The following is a 9,657-nucleotide window of genomic DNA, read 5'->3' as shown; positions in this document are numbered from 1 at the left end:
TGCCTGACCTGCTGTGCTTTTCCAGCACTACACTCTCGACTTCGACTGAAATACCCAGGTTCAAGTCCCACCTCCTTCAGAGATGTATAATAAGATCTCTGAGCACGTTGATTAGAAGAATAGGGTTAAATATAAAAAACAATTGCCCTAAAGGGTCTAAAATTAGGCATGAGGCCTATCTTTACAGGGTCCTAATAATTTGAAGCCAAATAAATAGCTTTCCCAATGTTTTCTTGATAGCAAAAATTAATGTTAATTAGCTTTGAGGCAGAGATCTCGTTTCTGACACCAATAAGATGGAAGAGAAATGGCCAAGCGGGCATTATATTTCCTCATTCAAATGTGATTTCTCTTTTCTTAAAATAAATTCCTATTTTAACTCATGCCACCTGAAGTAAACAGGTTAGAAACAGCCTATGCAACAGTAACAAAATGTCTCAAGTCTCCATTTTCATTCCAATAAGCAACAAATTTTCTCTCCTAATCACTTACTGTACCTGGATAGTAACATTCTGATTCAAGTAACAAACAGAGAATGCTGAGAAACTCAGCAGGTCGAGCAGTATCTGTGCAGAGAGAAACAATTGCTAGGAATAGCTCGTAAGCTGTGGATTCTGGAGGAGTTTGAAAGTGTTGCAAAACACATAACCAGGTGCATTTCTGAGATACCCATCCTTGATGTTGTGTAATTTCTGACTTTACCCAGTGCAATTTGGTTCCACCATTGACAAATTCAGGTTTGTGGATATGTTCATTTGTAAACAAAACTATTCTTATTGGTAAGATTATGCTATGAGAAACAAAACAAAATAAACAAAAGTGATCAAGAATTTCCAATTCTATGATTTTATGCTTCTCAATGGGTTTGATGTTCCTAAGTTATACCAACCCATGATTTGGACAGTATTTGCCAACATGCCCTAAATCTGACAGGGCGTGCAATCAGTATTGGCAATTTCTTTTCTCCATGCTGCATAGCAATGACTATGTGCTATTCAAGCAAAATGTTAACATATTGAAAGGAAGGCCCCTTGGTAGCTCAATGAGGTTATCCATGATTAATTCACTAGTTTGGATTGTAACTGTATGGTCCTCAATCTTTGGTGGGTCAGTTCATCTCTGCTGCTGTCGTGGTTCTAAACTGGCCTAGCCCCCTTTGATGAGAGGAACAATAATAAACTCCATTAGTTAATGCAACCAATTCAGATTAAATACATGGCCATACAACAGCACAATGTTGTGGAACAAAAAGTAATTGGGATAACAATTTTAAATAAGATAGTCTATTGAATCTTTTTAAAAGGTGTGTGGTTTCAATTAATAGGGATTAATTAATTAATCATTAAGTGTGTTGGGTATTATATTTACACAGCTGGGACTTTAAAATACACGTACTTTTAAAACTATATATTTTGGATGTAGGTGATGCTAAAAATGCAATAATCGTCATCCATCCCCAGTTTCCTTCTGATAATGGTGTTGATGAGCCATTGCCATGAACAGCTGGATTCTTTTTGATGACAGTTCTTCCAATTACAATGATATCAGATAGGGAATTCCAGAATACTTGTTCAACAATAATGAAGGAGCTGTGAGATATGCGTAAATCATCTTGATCTGAAATTTGGCAGGAAATGTAGAGGTAATAATATTTTTGTCCTTGTTGAAGATAGAGGTAAATGTTGTTGAATTCCTGCATTGTATCACAATAACTTTAAGAATATATTTTGCTCGTAAGACTTAAAAATATAGACAGATTTATTATTAGTCTTTAATTTTGAGGAAGGGAAGCAGTCATGACATCTATTAGACTCTACAGCCAGTGCAAACTGATCCCTCATTAGACAATCTGTTACATCTGTTCTATATTAAAGTCAAGAAAAAAAATCTTTCTTCAAAAAACAGTGAAAGGGGTTCTTCAAATTTTGTGATGCTTTTACTCTGTGAAAAAAAAGCCAGCCAAAAATCAATGCCTTCAAGAAAGAAGAAAATTGGTGAGAAAATTAATCAAAAATATGTTTAAAAACATATTCAAGAACAGACAAGTCACTGCAAAGATAAATCATGAAGGAAATGAAAATAAAAAGATCGAGAGTTCGGTAAGATAGTGGGTATTTCTTAGCGCAAAAAATCCTTTTGTTGCACAATGTACATAAAATTGCTTTGCTTCGGCTTTGAATATAAACTGTTTGAATGGATACAGGAGTACAGACAAAAGGGATTCAGTGTAACAAACAAAATGTTTAAGCTGAGCTCAAAAGATATGTGCATGCAGGATGCAAGGTATTAAAGATTTATAGGCTACAGTTTTATGTAGCCCACGGCATGCACCACAAAGTTTGTAAATTGTCACTTCAAAGAACCACCATTGCTCAGTGCCTACCTAAAGAACATAAAAGGAAGTTTGCCCAACTTCACAGGTTTAGAATAATGGCAGGAGGCACGCTATATTATTTACTACAGTACTGGAAAATAATGACAGCTTTCTAACCAAATGTTGGTTGGTTTCAATAAATTATAGAAAGATTGAGTTAATACACCCTGAGTTCATTCTTTCTGCTCCTGTGCAAACAATTACGCATTTCCTGTGCATAATTATAATTTTTGTTTACTGATTTCAAACAAATAGACATGTGAACAAAGAACAAAAGTAGGCTACTCAGATCTTCAAACCTGCCCCATCATTCAATATGATCATGGCTGATCTGATGTTATCCTCAATGCTATATTATAGTTTACCATCAGTAATCTTTCATCCCATTAATAATCAGAAATTATCTACCTTTACTTTAAAATATTTAATGTTTCTGCATTCAGTGGTGTTACCATCACTGAATCCCTACTTTCAACATCCTGGGGGTTATCTTTGACTAAAAACTCAACTAGATTCACACCATAAACACTGTGGCTACAAGAATAGATTAGAAGCTGGGAATACTGCAGTGAGTAACTCACCTCCTGACTCCCCAAAGCCTGTCCATCAAAAACAAGACACAAGTGAGGAGTGTGGTGGAATGCTCCCCACATGCCTGGATTGGTGCAGCTCTAACACTCATGAAGCTTAACACCATTCAGGACAAAGCAGCCTGCTCAATTGAAGCTGCATCCACAAACATCCACTCCCTCCACTTGACACGCAACAGCAGCAGTGTGTACTATCTACAAGACATACTGCAGATATTCACCAAAGACACTTAGACAGCACCTTCCAAACTCACAACCACTTACATCAAGAAGGACAAGGACAGCAGGTACATGGGAACACCACCACCCACAAGATCCCCTCCAAGCCACTCACCACGCTGACTTGGAAATATATCACTGCTCCTTCATTGTTGCTGAGTCAACATTCTGGAATTCACTGACTAATAACATTATGGGTCAACCCACAACAGATGGACAGCAGCTATTCAACAAGACAGCTCACCACCACTATCTTTGCAAAGGCAACCAAGTACAGGCAATAAATGCTGGCCAGCCAGTGATGTTCATATCCCATGAATGAATAAGAAAAAGTCCAAAACCTTAGCAGGTAGAGAACTCCCCTCACACACAATCCTCTAAGAGGGAATAAAATTCCTCATCGCTGTCATAAATGGGTGTTCCTTATTTATAAATTATGACCACTAGTTCTAGATTCTCTCACAAGAAGCAACATGCTTTCAACACCCACTTGGTCAAGTCCCCTCAAGATCTTATATTTTCAATTAAGTCATCCCGCCTCAGGCAACTGTCTGTGTGGAGTTTGCACCTTCTCCCCGTGTCTGCGTGGGTTTCCTCCGGGTGCTCCGGTTTCCTCTCACAGTCCAAAAATGTGCAGGTTAGGTGAATTTGCCATGCTAAATTGCCAGTAGTGTTAGGTGAAGGGGTAAATGTAAGGGGATGGGTCTGGGTGGATTGCTCTCTGGAGGGTCGGTGTGGACTTGGGCCGAAGGACCTGTTTCCACACTGTAAGTAATCTAATCTAAACGTTCCTCATAATGCAATCCATCTACTCCAAATATTGGAAAAACAAGACCTCTCTCAACTGCTTCCAATAAGTAAGGACAGTTACCAGTACTGTGCACAGTACTCCAGGTCTCACTGATGCCGTATATAACTGAAGCATAATCTCCCTATTCTTGCATTCAATTACCCTAGCAACAAAACATAACATTCTATTAGCTTTCCCGATTACTTCCTGTACCTGCACACTATCATTCTCTGGTTCATACCCTAGGAATTCCAGATCTCCCTCAAAGATCTGAAACCCCTCATCATTTGGAAAAGATGCTGCTTTTTCATTCTTTCTGCCAAAATGGGCCATTTCACATTATCCCACATTCTACTCAATTTGTCAGATTTTTACTCAGTCACTTAACATATATTTATCACTTTTTAGGCTCCTTTTCACCTCTTCATAACTTACTTTCCTGTGTATTTTGTGTCTCACTAAATTTAGCTACCATACATTTGATCCTTTCATCCAAATCACATAGATAAACTATAAAGAGTTGATATACCAGCACTGAACACTGCAATGCTTGTGACATCCTGCCAGCCTGAAGAAAATCCATATTTTTCTACTGTTTCCTGTTAGCCAGCCAATCTTCTATCCATGCCTATATGTTAACCTCAACACCATGAGATTTAATTTCCATATTTGATGTGACACCTTATCATAGGCCTCTGGAAATATAAGTACAATACTGGTTCTCCTTTATCAACAGCACAAGTTACTTCTGTAAAGAACTCCAAAAATGTAGCTAAACATGGTTTTTCTTTGACAGTCTGCCTGATTACCTTAAACTTACCCAAGTGCCCTGTTAAAGCATCTTTTATAAAATGCTTCCAATGTTTTCCATATGACTATTCCTTACAATGTCTCTGTTGGAAATATCTACTGTGTGCTTTCTGGAATATCCCCTTAAATCTTTGCCATTGCATCTCTATTGACCTATCCCTTAACCCATATTGCTAATTCATTTTTGCTAGCTCTGATTTTACGCCTTCGTAATTGCCCTTGTTTAAATTCAAAATAGTCGGCTTGGATGCATACTTTTATCCCTTAAACTGCAAATAAAATACAATCAAATTATGGTTGCTGCTACCCAGAGATGCTTCACTATTAGGTCAGTAAGTAATCCCACTTCATTGGTCAAAACCAGGTCAAATATAACTGGCATTGTTGTTGTGCCATAACATGCTGGTTGAAGAAATTGTCCCAAGATCATTCAATGGATTCCTCATCTGGACTACATTTTCACATCCGATTTCAACCCGTCTATACGTAGGTTAAAATTCCCAGTCAAAATCACTGACTCTATTGACAAGCTCCCTTTATTTCTTACTTGATGCTCTATCCTTCATTGTGGTAATTGTTAGGGGAGCTGTACAGAACTCCCACAAGTGACTTCTTGCATTTATCCTTCCCCATCATCACTAAGACTGCCTGTATATTCAGAATGTAAGTCATTCCACTCTGTCTGTCTGGCATTGTATTCCCATTTTTACGTTTGTGCATATCTTAAAGAAATCTAAAACATTTCAATTGTCAAAATGCTACAACAATTCTCATTGTGAAATGGAATGTTCCATCATCCCTTTGCAATTTTGCTGAACATAGGTAAATAATGATTTGGACGAGCCGGTGTTGGACTGGGGTGGACAAAGTTAAAAATCACACAATACTAGTTTATAGCCCAACAGGTTTATTTGGAAGCACTAGCTTTAGGAGGTGGCTGTGAGGAGCAGTGCTCCGAAAGCTGGTGCTTCCAAATAAACTTGCTGCACTATAACCTGTGTTGTGATTTTTAACTTCATAGATTAACAAATTCATGGCAGATCACCTAACTGCCACAACAACATGTGTTGGGCATCAAAAGAGAAAGCATTCATGGAGTTCTAATTAATGAACAAGAAAATTGATAATGCATAAAGTATTACAAAAAAAGACTGGACAAAGGAATTGGAACTTGATGAAGGTGGATTATACAGCCTGTCGGTGCATGTGGATCACAGAATCCCTAGTATAGAAGCAGGCCATTTGGCTCATCGAGTCCACATCAACCCTCGAAAAGCATCCGATCCAAACACACCTCATGCCTGTAACCCCACATTCCCAATGGCCAATCCACCCAAGCTGCAAATCTTTGGACTGTGGAAGGAAATACACACAGACATGGGAAGAATATGCAAACTCCACATAGCCTGAGTGTGAATTTGAACCCTGAGCCCTGGTGCTGAGAGGCAGCAATGCCAATGACTCATTTACCATGCCATTCCACTCATGTCAGAGAAAACCACGAGCAATAGTTGATGGTCATTTTTCAGTCTGGGGGCAGGTTTATAGTGAAATTCTCCAAAAATCAATACTGGGACCTTTGCTTTATATAGGTACACAGTAGTATCTTGATTATCTGAACAAGATGGGCAGAGAGTATTTTGTTCAGATAATTGATCTTTTGAATAACCAGAAACAAGCAGGAATTTATGAGTGCCAGTTATCCAAATATGTTTCGGTTATCGGGCAATGCATGCCATAAGTCTGTGTAACTGATAACTGAATGCCGGTTTTATGGACCTCAAGAGTTTGTTTGGACAATTGAGGTTCTACTGTATATGATATAGACCTTGTGTATACAGGGGAACAATTTCATAGCTATTGGACAATAGAAACTTTGGAGCATTGTAAACTGTGGAGGGCAGTGTAGAACTTCAAAATCACATTGACCATTTGGTGGAGTGGGTGGATAGGTGATATTTAAGATGGTGATAGTATGGGGTAGTACAACATATGTAGAGAGATGTTATGCAGGAGCAGGGAGACCTGGGTGTGTATGTGTTACTAAAAGTGGCAGCACAGGTTGAGAGAGCTGTTAAAGCATGCAGTACCCTAAAATTCACTAATGGCGCATAGTATACAAATGTAGAAAAGTTATGCTAAACTGATATAGGACACTAGTTAGTGCTCCAGCAGAGATCTATCTATAATTCTGAGGAAGGATATTCATGATTTGGAGGGACATTGAAGAGGATTACAGGATTGATTCCATGGATGAGAAACTTCAGTGATGGAAATAGGTTAGAAAATTTCTGACTCATTTCCTTAGTGGAAATCATGAGAAGTCTGAACAGAATAAAGTGAGACCGTTTCTACTGCAGAAAGATTAATAACCAAAGTGCATAGATTCAAAGTGTTTTTCAAAAGAAGCAAATGCAAGTTAAAAATACTTTTCATAAGATTAGTGGTCAACACGGTTAAATTAAGGCATTCAAAGGCATTTAGAAACAATGTACAGATTTAAAGGGAAAACATAAGTGATTAACACTAAGCCAAATGCTTAGAGAGAGGGTTCAGACACATTAGGCCATTTGTCTTCCTTTTGTACTGTAGCAATTCCGTGATTCTGATTGTCTGAGTATATCTATGTAAGAATTCACTATTTTGAAAAGATATGCTCTTATTGATAAAACTCCATTCATTATTTTTAACTCCCTTCAATCTAAATTAAAAACATGCACTGGAATCCATTGTCCCAATTCAAAGATTCTATTATCATTTGGAGATACTAATCAAACTGTGAACTCAGATGAACCCCACTGTGATAATGAAAGGTTGTGAAATCACTCATGCAGCACAAATCCTGTAATGATAGCTTGTAAATATACCGTGTAAAATTCTATTTTTTTAGGAAAGGGAAAATTTTCTTTCAAATATTTAAAAGTCAGAAGCTTTAAATGTATTGCCAGCTTTATGCTCCCTTTGACAGCTCCTCTGGGAGTTCTTTTTGACAATTCCCATTTGACAGCTTTGCTGACAGTTCTTTTTTGACAGCTGTGTTGACAGTTCTTTTTAAGAGTTTCAATGAACTTGACAGTTCCAATGAGTTAATGCAATTCTTATGCATAGTTGTGTCTACTTTTAACAATTCCAAAAGACACCTTAGCTCTCCAAATGTTGTACTTTGCCTCTCCAAAAAGGTATGTGACCTATCCAAGCAGTGATGCAATAACCAGACATACAAAGTCTAAACTGCACATGATGTGCTTCCCAATCCAAGCTGTCAAAAGTCAGACATAACCGGGGGCAGTTTGTGTTTTATATCTGCAGCTGCCTCTGTTAACACTGAATGTGCAATTTAAAATCTGCCTCCATTTCTCCCTCCTCTGGTCCTGCATTTGCAGGTGGAACTTCTGAAGTTGGGACTTTGGAATCATTTTAACAGTGAGGCTCTGTCATTGTGAAAATTCAGGTGAAAGTGTTCACACACAACAAACCTGAAAGATAAAAGCCCTTAAAATCCTTCATTTTTTATTTATATTTTTAGTAGTTAATTGAATGTATGGCTGGATTAAGATCACAGTAAAATTACGATAACATAAATAAAAACATGTGGTGTTTTTATCATTGTGGAGAAAGTTTGGCATTCTACAAATATAAAATTAGCTTTGAGGTTGCTGATGAATGTATTTAACAGTAAATGTGAAATAAATATGATTAAAAATGTAGAACATTTTCAATGAACTGAGAGCAAGGTGAACAGCATGGAAATTCTCACAAATTTTGGTAACATGAGATTTCCCACTTCCTGGGAATTTCTGCAGCACCATGTTTGTAGGAGTATGGAATCACTAGCAGGATTGTGTTAGCCATGGCTCAGAGGGTAACATTCCCATCTCTGAGTCAGAAGGTTTTGGGTTGAGTCACACTTCGGAGCTTCAGCACAAAAACTTCAAGGGCTCTTTTGGCACAGTTGTCGAATCCATACCAATGAGTCAGAAAACCTGGGTTCAAGTCCCAGTGATGTGTCATAACATGTCTGAATAGGTTTATCTGGAAGAAAGAGCTAGAATCAGCAGCTTCTAGATTTTCATATATTCTTGTGCATATTCAAATGTCTGATTGCTGTGGATTTCAGGAGAGTAATGACACTGAGTGAGGATGGTTTCACTGTTGATACTACAGAAAAATCATTTACCTACAATTGAAGAAGCTGAGAAACCAGATCAGAGAAACTGGCCAGCAGTTTGATCGTGACTGGAGTCCTCTCAAATTCAGACACAGACCATTTTATCATGTGAAGTTTTCCAGTTGTAAACAAATTCTTAACTGAGCACCTGACAATTGGAAACCAGATTCTGTGGGAACATTCAGGCCACCTTGGTTTCCAATATTCCTGTTGCAGCTGCAATTTAAAAACATTGGGAGCTTTTTGTGCTTTAATTGCCATATCATCTGTATGACTATGCAGAACTACTCCTAAACTATTTGTAGCAGCCAATCATTTCATGAAAATGCACTAAAATTTAAATGCACTCACTATGTTAATGTTCCACTGGAACATATTTGTAAGTCTGGTTTATTGCTCAGCTTTAATTGATGCTACAGTATTCAATACCATATGTATGTTTACTGTAATATAATTGCTACTGGAAGCTAAAAGTTTGAATTGGCTATAATTCATTATTACTGATTGGTTACTGCTCATTGAATAAAATGATCTGACAGTGATTTAGAATTGTTCTCTTCTTAGACTATTACAATTAAAATCTGATATTTGGGCATTTCGTTTCTTAGTCATATAGTCAAATACTTGTCTTTTGTGGTTGCCAGGCTTCTGTTAGAATTAGAATTAGGTTTATTGTCACATGTACTCAAGTTACACAAGAACAGGA

The sequence above is a fragment of the Chiloscyllium punctatum genome, chromosome 26, assembly GCF_047496795.1.
Source record: "Chiloscyllium punctatum isolate Juve2018m chromosome 26, sChiPun1.3, whole genome shotgun sequence".
Classification (NCBI taxonomy): domain Eukaryota; kingdom Metazoa; phylum Chordata; class Chondrichthyes; order Orectolobiformes; family Hemiscylliidae; genus Chiloscyllium; species Chiloscyllium punctatum.
This window is presented reverse-complemented; position numbering follows the sequence as displayed.